This window comes from Callorhinus ursinus, unplaced genomic scaffold, assembly GCF_003265705.2.
Source record: "Callorhinus ursinus isolate GAN/ISIS: 27379988/994484 unplaced genomic scaffold, GSC_fseal_2.0 scaffold21, whole genome shotgun sequence".
Taxonomy (NCBI): domain Eukaryota; kingdom Metazoa; phylum Chordata; class Mammalia; order Carnivora; family Otariidae; genus Callorhinus; species Callorhinus ursinus.
Window position 1 is genome coordinate 2,502,871 of NW_027397083.1, and position 9,313 is coordinate 2,512,183.

General features: G+C 34.3%; 1 pseudogene; it reads right to left on the reverse strand.

The window, feature by feature from the left end:
* Positions 1 to 7,877: 7,877 nt before the first annotated feature.
* LOC112829325 (olfactory receptor 5J3-like) lies at positions 7,878 to 8,796 on the reverse strand (annotated as a pseudogene).
* Positions 8,797 to 9,313: the final 517 nt, after the last annotated feature.

Genomic DNA, 9,313 nt, shown 5'->3' on the forward strand with positions numbered 1-9,313 from the left:
AAAAAAAAAAAATATGACTCACTGAAAGCTTAGATGATGGTTAGCATTTTTATCAATAAAGCACTTTTAAAGTGTGCACATTGTTTTTTTTTAGACATAATGCTATTACACCCTTAATAGACTACAGCATAATGCATACATATCTTTTATAGGCACTGGTAAACCAAAAAATTCATTCGACTCACTTTATTGTAGTGATCTAGAACCAAGCATGCACTATCTCTGAGGTGTGCGTACATTATGCTTTGTGTTGGATTGCAAAGATAAGAATGATATTGTCTGCTTTCACATTACTTAGAGTTAATTGCTACTTTCAAGATTCAAAATTTGGCTCAGTTCTTTGATAGTCTGATATTTGGTGAGCCTATAGGCTATGGTTGACCATGGTAAAAGATCAGTGGACATTTAATAAACGCCAGTTTAGTTGAATTCATATTTGCTTATTAATCTATTTTGAGTTCTAGTTGTTAATCAGCTATATTTAACATTTTATTTAGATACTTTTAGGTTTACAGAGTTTTGAGTTGTACTTTACCCACCTTTATAAATGTTAATATCTCACTTAATCACAGTACAGTTATTGCCACTAAAAAAATTTACACTGAATCAATAATATTAACTAAACTACAGATTTTATTCAATTTCACCAGTTTTTCCATAAAGGCCTTTTTTTCTGTTCCAGGATCCAATCCAGAACATCATGCTGGCATTAATATCTCTGTCTCCTGTGATCTGTGACTTTCACATTTTCTTTCCTTTTCTTTCGTGACTGTGATACTTGTCAAGATTACTCCTCAAGCATTTTGTAGAAGACTACCTAATATTTTTCTTGTGCTTAAATTGAGGTAATTCATTACAGGGAAAAGTGCCAGAGAGGTGGTATGTTTGCCCTTTCATCTTCTCAGGGGATGCATGATGTCAATGAGTGATATTACTAGTGATTTAAACTTGATCACTTACTTAATGTGGTGTCTGTGGGACTTTTTCATTATGAAGTTAGGACTTTTCTTTGTAATTTATATATACTTGGGGAAGGTAATTTAGACTATGTAAATATTCCATTTATCCTTTTGGGCACGCATCAATACGTTCCCTCTACTGATTATTACTATGCTATTTTTGTAGCAAATTTCCATTTCCCCATTCTTTTAACTTATTTTATTTATTATTTACTTTTTTATTTATTTACTTTGGTGAAAAGATTTAGATTTAGATTTAGATTTAGATTTAGCCTGATAGACTCAGTTTAAATGATCTCAATTTTGTTGGCAACATTCAAAGTATCATCTTCAAAGAGCCAATGGAACATATGTCTTCTTCTCTCCATCGGGCCTGAGCAGGGTGTTGACTTTGGCCACATCAATGTCAATAGAGCTTCTTCACAGCCTGTTGGTTTTGTGCTTATTGTTGGCCTTGACATCCACGATGAACATAAGCGTGCTGCTCTCTTCTATTTTCTTCATGGCTGACTCAGCAGTCAGGGGGAACTTGATGATGGCATAGTGGTCAAGCTTGGTTCCCCTGGGGGCGCTCTTTGGAGGATATTTTGGCTGCCTTCAGAGAGCAGTGAATTAGGCCATGGGAAGGTAGGTGATGTGCAGACCTTTTTTTGTGGCTCTGGATGCCTTTTAGCACTATTTTCTTGACCTTTAAAACCTTGCTTTGGCTTCAGCTTTGGGAGGAGCAAGGGTCTTCCTTCTTCATCTTCCATGCCACCTTTATGAAAGGGCCTTTCAACATATTTTAATTGAAATTATTCTGTAAAGAAGAGTTGTTCTTTCTTCTGTGTATTTATTTAGTTAGCTAGTCATACGAATGTGCACTCATTGTAATTACTTTTTCTTTGGGTTATCCAACACTACCATTATTTATTTTGTTGCTCAAATTGTTCCAGGTCTGCTAATGGAACTATCATTGAATTAGCTCCTGTACACTTTGCTCTTTGGTCATGCTTTTGTTTTTTTTGTTTGTTTGTTTTGTTTTGTTTTTTACCTCTTACATTCTGGCAGCACAATAAGCTCCAGGCTCATCTTATATTTTCCTGGACTCAGCTCCAGAGACAACTACTTCTCCAAGGAGCCTTGCCATCTTTTATGGGAGGATGGTATTTGGAGACCAGAATCTGGACTACATACTCTATTTTTACGTGTTCGCCCATATTTTTCCCTTAAGAATATGGCACACATATTTTTGATGCTTTTGAATTTCCAAGTCTCTGTAATTATAACTTTTCAAATGAAGACTCTGTTATAGTTGAAAATGTTTAGATTTAGGAACCATAATTCTGAGTTTATGTCTTGAAATACCATTTACTACTTTATGACCGTGTGAACATTTCTTAATTTCTTTAATCCTCAGCGTCCCCATGTCTAGAAAACAACAATAGTAGTACCTGCCTCATGTGTTTGTCAAGATGAAATTAAATACTATATACAAAATATCTCGTATAATATTGAGGATATACTAGGTATCAATGAATGTTTGTTTCGTGTCTTTAATATAAATGAGGTTGTAATAACCTATTATATTTATACACCCATGTTTATTAAACTGTTTTCTCCACCCTTAGACATTTACATTCATCATGATTTCTCTCTCTTTTTTTTAAGTAATTCAGAATAAACATTAACTTGTTTCCTTTAGTTAAATAACCAGAAGCATTATTTTGGGGCCAAGCTTACAACTTTCATATTAGTGGGAGGTATTCTAGAGTGGTCTGACAAATTTTAATTTCAATGAAGATTGTCCCTGATCATCAAAGTCATCATAACCTTGCCTCCATCGACCACTTATATCTTATCAAATCCCACATATAATAGAGCTCAATAAATCAAAGGTTATTTTATTAGGTATTTATTTCATTATTATGCATCGGGAATACTTCCTTATATCTTTGTTTACTATTTACATCACTTTAAATATTATTGAAAACCTGACTTCTATAGGTGGCTGATTTTTTTTTAAACCGTACTAGATGAAAAACCTCCTAATTTAAAATTTATCTTTATTTGCTCCTCAATATCAAATATGCTATTACATTATAGGTTAGAAAAACAAAACAAAACAAAAAACCCAAAACAGTCTTTGAAATACTTAATTTATCGATTTATTAAAGAAGTAAGTATTGCATACCTGCTATTGTGACAATCCCTATCCCAGTAATCCTGACACTATAGAGTTGAATAAGATGCAGTCTTTTCCTTACAGGACTAAACAGTTCAGAAGAGGAATGAAGAGTTAAAATAAAAGCTCACAATCCATTATTAAAATACAGTGTGCAGTGATAGAACGATGGAGGAAATAAACTAATTTTCTCAAAGATGTTATCAAGAAAATCTTTAGAAAGATGGGAGTTCTTGCTCTTGGCCCTTGAGATTAAAGATAAGTGTAAATTGTTAAAATGAGAGAATACATGTGGCATTAAGGAAAGAATTATGACCAAAACCTTTTTCTGAGATAAGACTAGAGACGCAGTGAAGGGGAGGGAAGCAATGGAAGAAGTCAGAAGACTACTTCAATAGTTAAGGTTTGAGAACATAAGGTCTGAACTGAGACAGCAGCACTGATGATTAATGAAGAAGAGGAAACTGACTTTAAGGGTATTTGGGAACCAGAGTCAATAATACCTAATACAATAAATATTTGAATAAGATAAGATAGATGAATCTAGGCTGACTTGCTAGGTATTTGACTAGTGTGATTGAATGTATGGAAATTAGGTGCAGGGACAGTGGTGAGATTACCTTAAAATGCTGGGTTTTAGAAATTTGAAGGACATTCATAAAAAGAACTATTTTTCTTCAGTGAGATATAAAATGCTCACAAGTCTCAAAAAAGTATGAATGTGTCTCTCAGACTTTCTAGTTATCTTAATTAGCTTTCAAAACAAATTGCTCTGTAATATCATGTGCAGTTATAAGGGAACGGGACTGAAATTCAGACTGCCACTAATTACCCAACGAGCCCAAACCCATATATAATATATAGTTGCATTTCCTTCTCTTCAGTACTTGGTTTTCTCACTAGAACAGATTATAACGTCCCATTTAATTATAAACTCCTATGATTCTGAAAAAAGAACATGGCACCAAAAAAGAGGCCATATTCAGCTCTTTGAAATTCATAAGTTATAAACTTTTTAATATCCATCAGCACAATATCTAACTGTTGAAGTGGCACTTAGAAGCCGTATACATAATATCCGTCTGATACTCAAAACTGCTCCCTACAAATTCTCACCAAATTCTTGTCCATCTTTGGCTTGAATCTTTCAAGCGATTTTTATTCTCTATGCATCTCCCTTGATCTCAGGATATCATGTATTGCAAAGCCTCATTACATTGAGTTGAAATGTAGTTCCACACAACTTCTAAGAAGTCGAGGTAGTGTTAGAGACACATTTCTTTGATTTTCAAATGCATTTAATTTAAACCTTTTTAAAATTAAATATTAATTTAAATTAAATAATAAACTTTAAATTAAATATTGAAACCTTTTAAATTTAAATATTGTACTCCTTTAAACCCTGTAAAACAAATCTAATCCCTTCTTTTTATAACATTTCTTCAATAATGAGGCAAATATAATGTGTGCCTTGACCTTTTCAATTCCATATCCATCGACATGATATGTTTTTATCAGCATTGTTGTTTTCCCCGGCAAAAGAACTTAAACTGGGACATTGAAATATGTAATATTCACACCTACATATATTAATTCAGGATTGCCTGAGCACTGTTAATTAAAGTAGAACCAAACACCTTAATACCTTAATTTTATCATACAAACTATGTATCTATCATCTATCTATCTATAAATAGGGAGCTTGATATGTAGATACATTTAGATGTCTATAGATATAGATATATACTATCATTAGCACTGCATTGCTAACAGAGGCTTTTAATAGCAACAAAATCAAACATATATCTTCAGGTTGGCTATAGATCTAAAGAAAGAGACTATATTCACTTGCATGCCATAAAATTATACTAAATTACTGCTTTAATTTTAAAAAGCATAACCAGAAACAAGATCATCACAAAATCCAGCAGTAGATAAAGTAAAGTTTAGGGAGAACTTTGCTTGGTTAAGATCTTTACTGATTGTTGGAGAAACTATCTTTGTATATAACTAATGCCTCGCTAGATCAGAGAAGTTAATTTTTGTTGCTCTTTTATATATCAGCCTTAAACTATTGGGAAAATTCACTCTACCAATTTATAACTTTTATAAGAAATATTTAAATACATCTGGGCTCTTTGTGGTTTTAATGGTATTCCTAAACAATACTTCTATCTATAATTTTATAATATTTCAGAACCCCAATTTCCATTGATTTCACTCTTTCCATTTGATTTAATATTCTCCTGTTTTCTTGATTTGGTCCAATGACCATGTTTTCAAGTCCTTTTTTTTTTTAGTAAAAAGAAGAGGGAAATTTATCTCCTCAAATTGCTTCTCAATCAATTTATAATTTGGGGAAAGAAGAGCACAATCACTTATTCTATCTTCATTAATTTTCACATTATGGGTTTTGACTCCCTCATTTATGAAATTTTATTGTGCAGCACATTTTTTATTTATTTCTATGAGGTTATAATAACTAAACTTTTAAATAAACATAATTGTATTGATGAAGGAATTAGGTTTTATACAAGCTTTTGGAAAGTAATTTAGCAAAGTATCAAAATACATTTTTTCCATGTATTTTACCAAAGAATTCCATTATCAGAAATCCACTGAGATGAAAACAATTAGAAAAATAAAGATTTATATACAGACTTTATCATTATGATATAAATTTCTTTATAAAGCAAAAACTATAAGTATATAACACTGGGAGATGGATACCTGAGTAGGCCCAATGTAGCATTAAATTATAGTCTTTGGTTATGAGATATCCAGAAAACTGTTTACCGTCGCCTAAAATCTCCCTTATTACATGATAGTTTTGCTTTTGGAAGTTTGATTATAACAATAACAGTGATTACTGAATAGCTATTATATTAAAATATTTGACAATAGAATTATTCTGGAAGAAAATATGGACTGTATAGAAACAGTAAAATAAAATTTGCTTTAACACATTATATTACATATTTACCTAAATTTAATTGTCAAGCAATAAGAAAAAAATTCCATAGACTTATAGATTTTAACAGGAAAGATTTATTGCTATGAGCTAAATATCATTCCATTTGATAAACATTCTTTTCACACACTCAAAACCATTGTTCACTACATATTGCAAAAATACCATTAGCCAAAGGCGATAACAATGATACTGGACAGAGTTTTTGATGTATAGCTGAGTAAGCAGAACAATAAACACTATATGGAATAATGAACATAAGCAACATGGGGTTCTAACAGTTATTTTGTTTAAAAAGCTATCAGCATTTTCAAGTGGCTGTTTCATGGAAGTTTCCTAAAGGTTGATTTTAAGTGAATTCCAATGTAATCTGATATGACAGAGTGTCTTTGCATTGCTATTTTGGTATTTCTTTTAAACTAACATTCGGAGTGTCTGGCTGGCTCAGTTGGTAGAGCATGGTGCTCTTGATCTCAGGGTAGTGAGTTCAAGCTCTATGTTGGGGTGGAGCCTACCTTAAAAAAAAAGTATTAAACAACTGGCAGAAATGGAATTGCCCTAAAAAGGAGCCCCTGGAGGGGCACCTGGGTGGCCCAGTCAGTTATGTGTTTGACTCCTGACTTTGGCTTGGGTCATGATCACAGGGTCATGAGATCGAGCCTTGCATCAGCCTTCACGGTCAGTGGGGAGCCTGCTTAAGCTTCTCTCTCTCCCTGCCCTCTGCCCTTCCTCTCCTGCTCGCACACTCTCTCTCTAAAAAGAAAAAAAAAAGAGGTTGTGGAATTATTTTTAAGTTAAATATTCAATTGTAACAGTTCTAGATAAAAATGTCATACAAGATACACACAGGGAATTCTATTTGTTTCTTAAAATGGGAAAAGGGCTGAGTGCAAGTATATATGGATATATGTGTGCTTGAAATCTATCTTTCAAACGTTGATCTTCTCTGGTCTTGGGTGAGCTTTTAACTCCATTGATCCTTTATTTTCTCATCTGTAAAATAAGTCAGCTCCTCTAGAGTTGTAAAGAAGGAAAATTTAGTGCACTCTCTGTAACCGATTTTCATTGAGTTAGTAGGGAATCAAAATAATAATTTGCAAATGTAAGGGATCCAAATTATATAGTGGCATAAAATTATTTCCAACTAGAGACACTTGGGATTCAGTTGATGCATAAAGAGAGCTTTTCAGAGCTTCCCTTATTTGACTAAAAGCAGAAACCTCTAAGAGTGAGGCTGCTGTAACTGCTCTCTCCCTGGGGTGTTTTCTCCCAAGAAGGAAGACAGAGAAGACCACTAGCCCCTGTATAAACAAGCAATATCACAAAATTTCTTATCTCTCCTTTTTTTCCCTCAGAAGCCTGTTTGTTCTTCCTATAAAAACTTTTCACATACTAAATTATATTGAACTCTAATTATTGAACAAGCTACTTTTTTTTGCATCTTATATACATATGAATAAACTTTGCCTATTCATTTGTTAATCTGTCTTTTGTTAGTTTAGTTCATAGGTCTTCAAACAGTAAACCTAGGAGGATGGAAGAAATGTGTTTCCTCCCAGACAGAATGTATTGCATGTGTATATGTATGTATCGGCATACATACATAATATATATATATATGTATATATATATATGTATATGTCTGTGTGTTTCCAAAAGCCAATAATGAATACATTTGAAAATACCATTTTTCTTCTCCAACAAATCTCACAGGTATTTAACAATACACCTGCCTGTAGAATCAATAAACATTCCTTAAAAGTTTCTTCTTGAAAACTCACAGTCACTGAGCAAATATTTTTCTCAAAATAATTCTTTTCATTGCTTCTTTGGCCTCTGTGTTTCTCACACTGTATATCAGGAAATTTAGGATTGGCAGCAAAAGAGTATAAAACATGGAGAGGATTTTGGCTCTATCCTGTGGGTAGTTAGAGCTGCTCCCCAGATAAGTAAATATCACTGTTCCATTAGGTGAGAAGCACATGTGGAGAATGCTTTATATCTGCTCCTTGTGGAGTGTAACTTCAGGACAGTGAGGAGGATTCCCAGATAGGAACTGACCACTATCAGAAAGGTAGTCACTGATGTCGTGCCAGAGAGGACAAAGAATCAAATCTTGCAGTACCGGGTGTCAGAACAGGACAACTGAAAGAGCAGTGGGATATCAAAGAAGTAATGGTTGATGACATTGGGCCCACAGAAAGACAGGCTGAGCAAGCCGCTCAGGTGGGTGAGTGAGCTAGCAGAACCTACTAGGTAGGAAGCAGTTACCAAATGGATGCAGAGCATGCGGGTCATGAGGCCTTTGTAGTGAAGTGGGTGGCAAATGGCGACATAGCGATCATAGGCCATGGCTGCCAGGAGGAGCATTCGGTGGTCAGGAACATGCTGAAGAAGGAATACTGAAGGAAGCAACCTCGATAGGAGATGACTTTCTGTCCTGTTATGTAGTTCACCAACATTTTAGGAATAAAGACTGAAGAATAGCAGAAATCCAAGAAAGCCAATGGGCAAAGGAGAAAGTACTTGGGGGAATGCAGCTGGGCACTAGCCCAGATGACTGTGATAATCCAAACATTCCCCACCACAGTGGTGAAGTAGATGGAGAGAAACAGCACAGAAAGGACAATATTCAACTCAGGGCTATTGGTCAGCCCCAGGAGAATGAATTCTGTTACGACACTGACATTTCTGGTGGCCATTTGGGTGTCCCCCACTATGTGGGATCTGCAGGGAACAAGAAGACAATGAAAATAACTGAAGTATAGTGTAAATATATGCATTCAATCAACTAGCATCTTTGAAAAGCGCAAGGTCTTAGTTAACAATCACAGTCCACAGGAAATTTCAATTCTCTCAAGTGTGAGAAATCAGCCTGGTAAGAGACTTTGGTTGACTCAAAGTGTCATCAGGGGGTGTAAACTGACATTATGCACCATGAGAAACTTGGAGGAATCAAAACTCTCTTGCAAAGGCTCAGAGGAATGTAGGTTTAAGAGTTTAGGAGATGGATCTGGGGTAACGGTATATTCCACATTCCAGAACACAAGGCAAGGATTCTGTTTTTGAGGAAAAACATCCCTTAACAAAGAACACAAAAACTCAATATGTAAAGGGTAAATTTCTGAGACATCTGGCAAAACTACTATCACATCTTTTTAACTTAGACAAATAAAACATGACATGTGTTACACAATAATATACATACACAATATAAAC